Genomic DNA, 10,146 nt, shown 5'->3' with positions numbered 1-10,146 from the left:
GTATTCTGATGTTGCTGCCTGCCTCTGTAGTTCCTGTTCACTTACCCTGATTTTCTGTTTCCATAATTCCCTCTGTTTGTGTCTTCTTTATTACTTCTATTTCCATTTTCAGGTCTTGAACAATTTTCTTCACCTGTTTGTTGACTGAGGTTTCTGTCCTGCCCAGTCCTGCAGCCGTTCAGTCCCAAAGAAATACACCGAGGTCTACATTAATTATAAACTGATTGTTCCAGTAGCTCAGGCTTCTTATTAATTAATGCTTTATAACTGATATTAGCCCATAATTCTTGTCTGTGTTAGCCACGTGGCTTGGTATCTTTTTCAGCAAGGGAGTCACATCTTACTTGCTCTGTGGGTGGCTTCCTTTGCGTCTGGGTGGTGACTGTGGACTAAAACTTTCCTCTTCCCATAATTCTCGTTGCCCTGCCTCTACTTCCTGCCTGGCTACTGGCCATTCAGCATTTTATTAACAATAATACAAGTGACAGGATGAAAGGTAAAAGCCCATTGTCCCACAGCACCTGCTTGTTTTTTGCTTGGCTTTCTTGGCATTTTTTTAAGGGATTTATTGATTTCCTCCAATTTTTTGTTTATATTTTCTTCCATTTCTTTAAGAGAGTTTTTCATTTAAGGACCGCTATCATCTTCATAAAGTTATTTTTAAGGTTGGTTTCTTGTGCTTAAGCTGTACTTGAATGTTCAGGTCTTGCTGTCATAGCTGGGCTGTGGTGGTGCCATATTTCCCTTTCTGTTGTTAATCTTGTTCTTACACTGGTGTTTGGGATGATTACAGGTCTAGGTGTTGATTCCTGAGTTTGTCCTTGTTGAATGGATGTTTTGTTCCCTGGTTTCTGTTTATTCTCTGGTCTTTTGGCCTATGTGGCCAGGGGTTCTAGTAAGCCTTCAGCTCCAGTAGGATGTCTATGTAGTAGGTTTAGCAGCCTGCTTTTTTCATTAATTCCATTTCTCTTAGGTCACTGGGTGGACTCCTCAACATGGATGTCCTGTGGTTGGTGTAACTGCTCCCTCTTTAAAAAACACTTTGACTGTAGTTGGCGTTGTAACAAACGAAAATGTTCTATGAACGTTGGTGTGCAGGTTTCTGTGTGAAAATATGACATTTTAAGCTAAATTTTTCTAGATGTTTTATAATTTTATATTTTATGTGTGTGTCATGACTGGTTGAGTTAATTACTGCACAGAGTGTCTGTGGGCAGAGATTTGTCTGTTGACCCCTTCAGTAGTCACTTGTTCCAGTACCACCTGGAAGAACCCTTCACATGGCCATTACACTTTTCTCAGAAATCATCTGGGCATGCTTATGCGGCTCTCTTTCTCGCCTCTTCATTTTCCTTCATGCTCTTCGACCCACTTTCCACCAGAACCACCCAGTTCTGGTCATTGTGGTACTAAAGTCTTACAGGTGGCTAGAATGAGGCTTTCTTCTATATTGCTGTTTTTCAAGGTTGCTCTGGATATGGATTTTCTTTACTTTTTAATTATTTATTTTTAGGTTATGTGCATTGGTGTGCATGTATGTCTGTGTAAGTGTGTCAGATCTTGGAGTTACAGATAGTTGTGAGCTGCCACGTGGGTGCTGGGACTTGATCTCAGGTCCTCTAGGAGAACAGCCAGTTCTCTTAACCACGGAGTCATCTCTCCAGGCCCCTGCTCTGGCTTTTCTTACTTTTGTTTGTTTTTCCATATCCATCTTATTTAAGGGTATGGAAGTTCCTGCTTGCATTTTGATAGGAATTTTATTGAGCTTATGTATCTCTTTGGGATGATCATCACACTGCTTTGTTGAGTCTTCTGTCTCATGAACATGGTATGTCTTCCTGGCAACTCAGCTCTTCTTTGACCATCAGTATTTTGTAGTTTTCAGCATTTAGGTCATGTGCATGTTGTGACGTTTAGACAAAGGGCTTTCTTTCTTCTCCTTGTTGGAGTAGGTGTGGCCTTATTGGGGGAAGTGTATCACTGTGGGGGCGGGCTTTGAGGTCTCATATGTCTAAGTTATACCCGGTGTGGTTGACAGCTCACCCTCTGTTGCCTGCAGATTAAGATGTAAATCTTTCAGCTCCTTCTCCAGCACCATGCCTGCCTGCATGCCACCCGCCATGATGATAATGGACTGAATCTCTGAACTGTAAGATAGCCACAATTAAAAATTTTACTTTATAAGAATTGCAATGTGTTGGGGATTGTAGACCACCGGACCCTGAATTTTCTGTAAACAACTTGCTTCTGAGCATGAGACCCTGATGGCAGGAGAGTGGTTTCTGGTGAAGCCTGCAGCTGAAAGATCTCGAGAGGTCTAGATAAGCTGACAATAAAGGGGGCATTCTTGGGAAACTTAGGGATGACCCATGTCTCTGTCCATGTGTGTGTGTCAATCTCCAGGCCCTTGCCTGGCTTGCAAAGTGACAAGCGCTACAGCCATGGTCATGATGTTTCTTCACAGCAATAGAAACCCTAAGACAGAAGTTGAAACCAAGACTGGAGTATTGCTGTGATAGGCCTAACCGTGCCTTTGTTTGAGAGAATATGAACTTTGTGTCTATGGATTAGAAAAGCAGTTGAACACTTTAAATAGGGCTTAATGGGTCTTACTAGTAGTAACCTGGAAGACAGTGGTGCTGAGAGTGACTTGAACTGTGGATGCCTGGCTCAGAGTAGAAGAATGTTAGTCCATTGCCTAGAGACCAGTCTTGTGGTATTTTGGTGAAGATTGTGGCTGCTTTTTGTCCTTGTCAGAAGAGTTGGCCTGAAGCTAAAGTGAAGAGATTTGAATTAATTCTGCTGTCAGGTCTGTCACACTGTGAACTTGTTGTTTAATCTTGCTTTTAGATCCTGAGACCATAATTATCCAGCAGAAATGAATAACAATCAGTCTCTAAATGGCAATCACCTTCTTCTACATTACAGAGCATGAAGAGAGTAGTTCTCTGACTGCCTTTACCCATGACCTTCGACTAGGCATCTTGGGCCTTTGCCCTGGGGCCTTCGCAGGCACACTTGGGTACTTCATGATTGGTTGCTTCTTTTATCTTTGTTAGAAGCATGGGTGTTTTCCCTTCCCCTTTACCATATGCTTGACGAAGCTTCAGTTTGTAGTTTTCCACATTTTAACCCTTATTTCTTAATAAATAGTAAGTGGAATTCTCCTCCCCTCCCCCGTGTCCCATCGCATGCCCACGGGGTGACATGACCACGTGTTCTTTACCTCGTTAGGGGCAGTGACACCAGTTCAGGTTAGGAGAGTTCTTTGAGGGGAGGAATAGGAGGAGCAAAAACAGACCCTCAACCTCACACTTCATTTCTCTTGAACCAAACGATCTGGTTGGCCAAGTCTCGCTGCACTCTGATTCCCGTGGTGGGTATGGTGTTACCCTCCAAGTACGTCAGGAAAGGGGACTGGCTCCATTGACTTCCCTCTGGTTCCTGTGAATGGCATGGCTGTCTGTTCACCATTCAGTAGCGAATGTCAGGACAATGATCCCCGTGGGGCCATGCCTGAAGACGCTGCTCTTCCTACCTGCTGCGGGAACTGGATGCTGTCCTTGACCTTGGTCTCCAGTGGGGTTGGAGGCTGTTGCACTGGCTGATTGTTCGTCCAGCCAAGATCAGGTCTGCCTCATCGACAAGCCCTGCCTTTGCTGCTGTTCTTCACCAGTTTTCTCAGCAGGGTTTGGATCTTAACCTGCACCACCTGCCCTCCCTACCCGGCTCTTTCCGGGTGCTCATCCTCATTCTGTCTTTGCTCTCTCCTTGAACTTCTCCTGGGCCATGGTGGGACTGCAGAAGTGGACATGGTGACACTGCAGAGGTGGGAATGGGGTACTGCAGAGGTGGGAATGGGGGTACTGCAGGGGTGGGAATGGGGTACTGCAGAGGTGGGAATGGGGTACTGCGGAGGTGGGACTGGGGTACTGCAGAGGTGGGAATGGGGTACTGCAGAGGTGGGACTGGGGTACTGCAGAGGTGGGACTGGGGTACTGCAGAGGTGGGAATGGGGGTACTGCAGGGGTGGGAATGGGGTACTGCAGGGGTGGGAATGGGGGTACTGCAGGGGTGGGAATGGGGTACTGCAGGGGTGGGAATGGGGTACTGCAGGGGTGGGAATGGGGTACTGCAGGGGTGGGAATGGGGTACTGCAGAGGTGGGAATGGGGGTACTGCAGGGGTGGGAATGGGGTACTGCAGAGGTGGGAATGGGGTACTGCGGAGGTGGGACTGGGGTACTGCAGAGGTGGGACTGGGGTACTGCAGAGGTGGGACTGGGGTACTGCAGAGGTGGGACTGGGGTACTGCAGAGGTGGGAATAAGATTACTGCAGAGGTGGGAATGGGGTACTGCAGAGGTGGGACTGGGGTACTGCAGAGGTGGGAATAAGATTACTGCAGGGGTGGGAATGGGGTACTGCAGAGGTGGGACTGGGGTACTGCAGAGGTGGGAATGGGGTACTGCAGAGGTGGGAATAAGATTACTGCAGGGGTGGGAATGGGGTACTGCAGAGGTGGGACTGGGGTACTGCAGGGGTGGGAATGGGGTCCTGCAGAGGTGGGAATGGGGTACTGCAGAGGTGGGAATAAGATTACTGCAGAGGTGGGACTGGGGTACTGCAGAGGTGGGAATAAGATTACTGCAGAGGTGGGAATGGGGGTACTGCAGTAGTGGGAATAAGATTACTGCAGAGGTGGGACTGGGGTACTGCAGAGGTGGGAATGGGGTACTGCAGAGGTGGGAATAAGATTACTGCAGAGGTGGGAATGGGGTACTGCAGAGGTGGGAATGGGGTACTGCAGAGGTGGGAATAAGATTACTGCAGAGGTGGGAATGGGGTACTGCAGGGGTGGGAATGGGGTACTGCAGAGGTGGGACTGGGGTACTGCAGGGGTGGGAATGGGGTCCTGCAGAGGTGGGAATGGGGTACTGCAGAGGTGGGAATAAGATTACTGCAGAGGTGGGAATGGGGTACTGCAGGGGTGGGAATGGGGTACTGCAGAGGTGGGAATAAGATTACTGCAGAGGTGGGAATGGGGTACTGCAGGGGTGGGAATGGGGTCCTGCAGAGGTGGGAATGGGGTACTGCAGAGGTGGGAATGGGGTACTGCAGAGGTGGGAATAAGATTACTGCAGAGGTGGGAATGGGGTACTGCAGAGGTGGGAATGGGGTACTGCAGAGGTGGGAATAAGATTACTGCAGAGGTGGGAATGGGGTACTGCAGGGGTGGGAATGGGGTACTGCAGAGGTGGGAATAAGATTACTGCAGAGGTGGGAATGGGGTACTGCAGGGGTGGGAATGGGGTACTGCAGAGGTGGGACTGGGGTACTGCAGAGGTGGGAATAAGATTACTGCAGAGGTGGGAATGGGGTACTGCAGAGGTGGGAATGGGGTACTGCAGAGGTGGGACTGGGGTACTGCAGAGGTGGGACTGGGGTACTGCAGAGGTGGGAATGGGGTACTGCAGAGGTGGGAATGGGGTACTGCAGGGGTGGGAATGGGGTACCGCAGAGGTGGGAATAAGATTACTGCAGAGGTTGGAATGGGGTACTGCAGAGGTGGGAATAAGATTACTGCAGAGGTGGGAATAAGATTACTGCAGAGGTGGGAATGGGGGTACTGCAGAGGTGGGACTGGCGTACTGCAGAGGTGGAAGCACACCAGGAACAGTCTGGAGAGGACATAAAAGTCTGCATCACTCTTGTCTCTTATATAGGCTTTTAACTTTAGCGTCTATGTATTCAGTACTATTGTAAGGAGACATAATTGGTTTTAATGTTTGTTTTGTATGTTTTGATTTTGCTTATCCACTTTATAAACTTTTTCTTTGTAGATATCTGGGATTTTATCCTTAGGTAAGCACAGTATTAAAGAACTGGTTTTTAAGTTCTTCCTTCCTGGTCTGTTTACTCTCTAGTTCCTTTTGTTGCTAGCAGAACTTGAGACCTGTGTTTTAAAAAAGTCTGGAGAGTCCACATCCTTTCCCTTTCTGATCTAAGTGTGACAGCATTAGCTATTGCCCCGCCCACCCCACTGACTCTACCCACCCCCACCCACCCACCCCACTGACCCTTCCCACCCACCCCACCCACCCCACTGACCCTACCCACCCACCCCACTGACCCTACCCACCCACCCCACTGACCCTAACCACCCCTACCCACCCCACTGACCCTACCCACCCCACTGACCCTACCCACCCACCCCACTGACCCTACCTACCCACCCGACTGACCCTACCCACCCAACCCCACACCTGTGAGAGGAGAGTTAAAGGTTTGCTTCCTTCCTTCATCTTTGTGTATGTATGTTGCATGTGTATTGCTGGAGATTGGGCCAAGTGTGCTGTCTACCAGATATACTCCTAGTTTCACACAGAATAGTCTTACCATGAATGTATATGGCATCTGTTCAAATACATGTTATGCATGCATTGATTGGATTATGCAAAACTTCTTAATTTATGGATTAGACTAATTGTTTTTCAAATACTGAATTAGCTTTCCACCCTGACAAATTTCTTGGTTATGATATATAATCCCCCTTCTTCGGGGGGAAACATGGCCCAGACTAACGTCTACCTTGTGATCCTCCTGCCTCAGCCTCCTGAGTGCTGGAAGTATAAGGTCGCACCACCACAGGTAATTTTTAACTCTTCTATATGTTGATTATATTTGCTAGTATTTGTTTACAGTTTTTGTGTTTAGATTCACGAGGGACATTAATCTTTGGTTTTATTTTTTGTTTGTCTGCTATTGCTGCTGGCTTTAATGTCAGAGTAACTCCAGCTTTGTGAGAAGAGGGACGTGCCCCCTCCACTGGGACTTCCTTTCCAGGAAGTTTTAAGTTCCTGGTTCTGATCCACCCATGGTTATGGGCTTTACTGGCCGTCTGTGTCGTACGATGTGAGTCTCGAGCTTGTGTTTTCCAAGGATTTGGTCCACTTTATCGAAATCATCCATAGCGTTTGTGAAGAACTCTCCGGTCTTCCTTTTGTCACAGGTGTGGGATTTTTTCCAATGGTGCTTGACACCCTTTTTAGCTACAGATCCCACTCATGGCAACATTTCCAAGCCTGCTGAGAATGTCCTGCCACAGTGCAAATGTGAGGCATTCCTCCCGTGTTTAAACCGTCACTCCCTCAGGGGTCTGATTTTAGGACGCATTGTTAGTAGCATCACGGTAGCCAGCCACTTGTGCAGGAAAGACAGCAAGGCGGAGCAGCAAAGCTTTCCTTGTACTGTTTCCTGAGGAAAAGCACCAAGTTCGTTAAGTCCAAACCTTCTTCGGAACCTCTTGCCATGGTGAGCCACTGGAAGCATCTCACGTGGTGCAAGCTTGTAGCAGGACACCTGTGGCTCACCTCTCACGTGTGGAATGCTCCTGGAGTCTGTGGTTTAAGGCTCTTGCCTTTATCCAATAACCAGGCTGGTGACATCCGGCGACACAAACTATAGACAAGGCGATTCCTTGCTAGCTGGGGGACAAACAAAGGTGCCATTGTCAGGCCTCAGCGCGGTGGAGCCACATTCCCTGGGAGTGAAGGTGGTCATTCAGTGCTGTGTGCCCACGGACACAGAGTGCCACGCTGTCGGAAAAAAGATGTGTAGAGCTATCTTCATTTCTGACTTTAGAAAAACATCACGAAAACTAAATAGAATTTCATGTGCTTTCTTCTCCCAAGCCAGGGACCACAGATGCCCTGTACTATGTCCCAGCCCTAAGTCCCTCCATTGCACATGCTGGCACATTCAGTGTGCCGGTTTTCTTCCCCTGCGCTTCTCTGAAGTCTCCTGTTTCCTGAAGATACGGGTTTCCAGGTCCATCACTGCTGATGAGCTTGCATTTGGCATATGGACAGTCTACGTTATCATCCCAGATGTTTCCGGTGAATCACCAGGTTGGGAGACAAGAGCTTCAATAGTAAATTAGCCTTAATTAATCATCCAACAAGAAGTTCCCATGGCTAACCCTGCTGTCTGATGCAGTCGCTAGGAGGAAACAGTGTAAAGAAGCCATTCCGTCCTTAGCTGTCAAGGTGAGGAGCGCGGGTTTAACTTGGGTCTTCGGGATCCAAAGAGCACACAAGCCCTCCCCGCAACGCTGAGGAAATCAAGTCTCTTGGAGCCGAGACCCATTCTGCTGTCCCCAGCCATGATACAGACCTTTCTGCCACCTGGGAAGCTTGGTGAAGGGTGAACAAAGGCTGGAGACAGCAGCTCTTACGCTCTGGTCACGTGATCTTTGCAACGGGCTCTTGCTATGTAGCCCTACTGGCCTGAAACGACAGATAGACTGGGCTGGCCTCAGACCCGTGGGGATCCTTCCGCCTTGTCCCCCCCCCCACACCTGCTTTATTACAGGCATCTGCCACCACGTCTAGCCACCCTAGCCACCCACAGCTCTTTGAACGGGACAGGGACAAGCTATGGGAACAGAATAGATCTGAGGACTCCTCACCCTCCCAACCCTGGAGCTCCATTTCCAGCCTTGAGGTACAATGGAGGAGACAGAAACTGGGGTAGGAGGTGGCATCTGAGGGCAGGACAGAGCCTAGGAGGGCTTGGCTTTTCTGGATCCAAAGTCAAGGAGGGTTCAGACTAAGGACCGTGCCATGGATTTGTCACACTGGCTGAGACAGAAAGGCCTGTCTGACTGGCTGGCCTCAGACCACACTGGGGCCTCTAACCTATGACAACAAAGACGACATTGCCCTGGTCCTCTCTCTCGCTGGTAGACTGATGGCTTTCCCCACAGCAAACCTTCGCATTCATCTTCAGGGTTGACCAGGGGATACAGAAATGGGTGGGGCTATGCTGGGACTTTAGCCAAACACTGAGTCTATTTTGTCCTGAACTTAATATTGTTTTAATGTGGTTCGATGCTCATTTTCTGGTGTGAAATCTGATTATATCAGTACTGCAAAAGCACAAGCAATTATTTTTTAATTCTACAGACTGTTACTCTAATCAACAGAAATCAGCCGATACTCCTTTAGTAAATAAATTTAATATTCTGCATGCTACAGAGCTTGGTTAAAAACACGATAGGTTATTAGTGCAAGCTGAGGGGTACATTTTGATGACAGCAGCAGTTTTTACACTCTGCCCTCTGAATTTTGGATTCTAAAAGGGAATTGTTAAGTCTGGAGGGCAAGTCATGTCCGACTCCTCTTTAAAAATTCAGAAAAATAATATTCTAGCCACACCTCCCCTTCTGAGTTCCTGGAGCAACTGGTCATTTCTCTTGGCGGAGCCCTCAGTAACCAGGGGGCGATGAGGGGCGGGGCTTAGCACTCTGCCTCTCCTCAACAGTGCCCTCCCTCCTTCAATCCTCTATCTTCTACTGTGATTCCGGGCTGAGAACCCTCCATGCCCCCAGCTAGGTCGCTCTGGATGCTGACTATATTAGGTCTGTGTGTTCCTGAGAGGCTGTGAGTCCACCTTGGCAGGGCAGGGGCGGGGCGCGGGGGGTGGTGGTGGGAGGGGCTCCCATTCTCACTGATGTGTCTGCCTGGGCCGCACTGCTGGCGCAGCCTGGATGCCAAGACTTGCATGGTTCAGTGGTCCTTGTTGATCTGTATACAATACCCCCCCCCCATTCAGCTGTATGAAATAACCTCCCCTTCTCTTCAACCGTCTATAAAAATGTGCCGAGTTCCCAGGATGCCATGTTTCTCCCTTAGCGAGCCCACCCTGCTGGATCTCCTCTTCTTCGTGCATCTGTCTTTTCTTCTCCCGGTCTTGGCCTCCAGTCAGGTCAAGGCCCTGGCACCGGGCTGGATTTGGTAGCAGTCAGTGAAGAACTGAAGTGGGAGTCGGGAAGGAGATGCATTTGGGGGAATAATCCACCTCAGGTGGTCTTTACACCTAGCGGAATCAAGAAAGAGTGTGAGGGGCTGGAGAAACAGCAGCTGCTAAGAGCACTTGCTCTTGAGAGGACTCAGGCTCGATTCCCAGCACCCACATGGTGGTTCACAACTCTCCATAGCTCCAGTTCCAGGAAATCTAAATCCCCTTTCTCCCTTCCTCTGGTACCAGGCACCCATACAGCGGTTTACAACCACCCATAACTCCAGTTCCAGGAAATCTAAATCTCCTTCTGCCTTCCTCTGGCACCAGGCACACACATGGTGCACA

This window comes from Microtus pennsylvanicus, chromosome 1, assembly GCF_037038515.1.
Source record: "Microtus pennsylvanicus isolate mMicPen1 chromosome 1, mMicPen1.hap1, whole genome shotgun sequence".
Classification (NCBI taxonomy): domain Eukaryota; kingdom Metazoa; phylum Chordata; class Mammalia; order Rodentia; family Cricetidae; genus Microtus; species Microtus pennsylvanicus.
Note: the sequence above shows the minus strand (reverse complement) of the source record.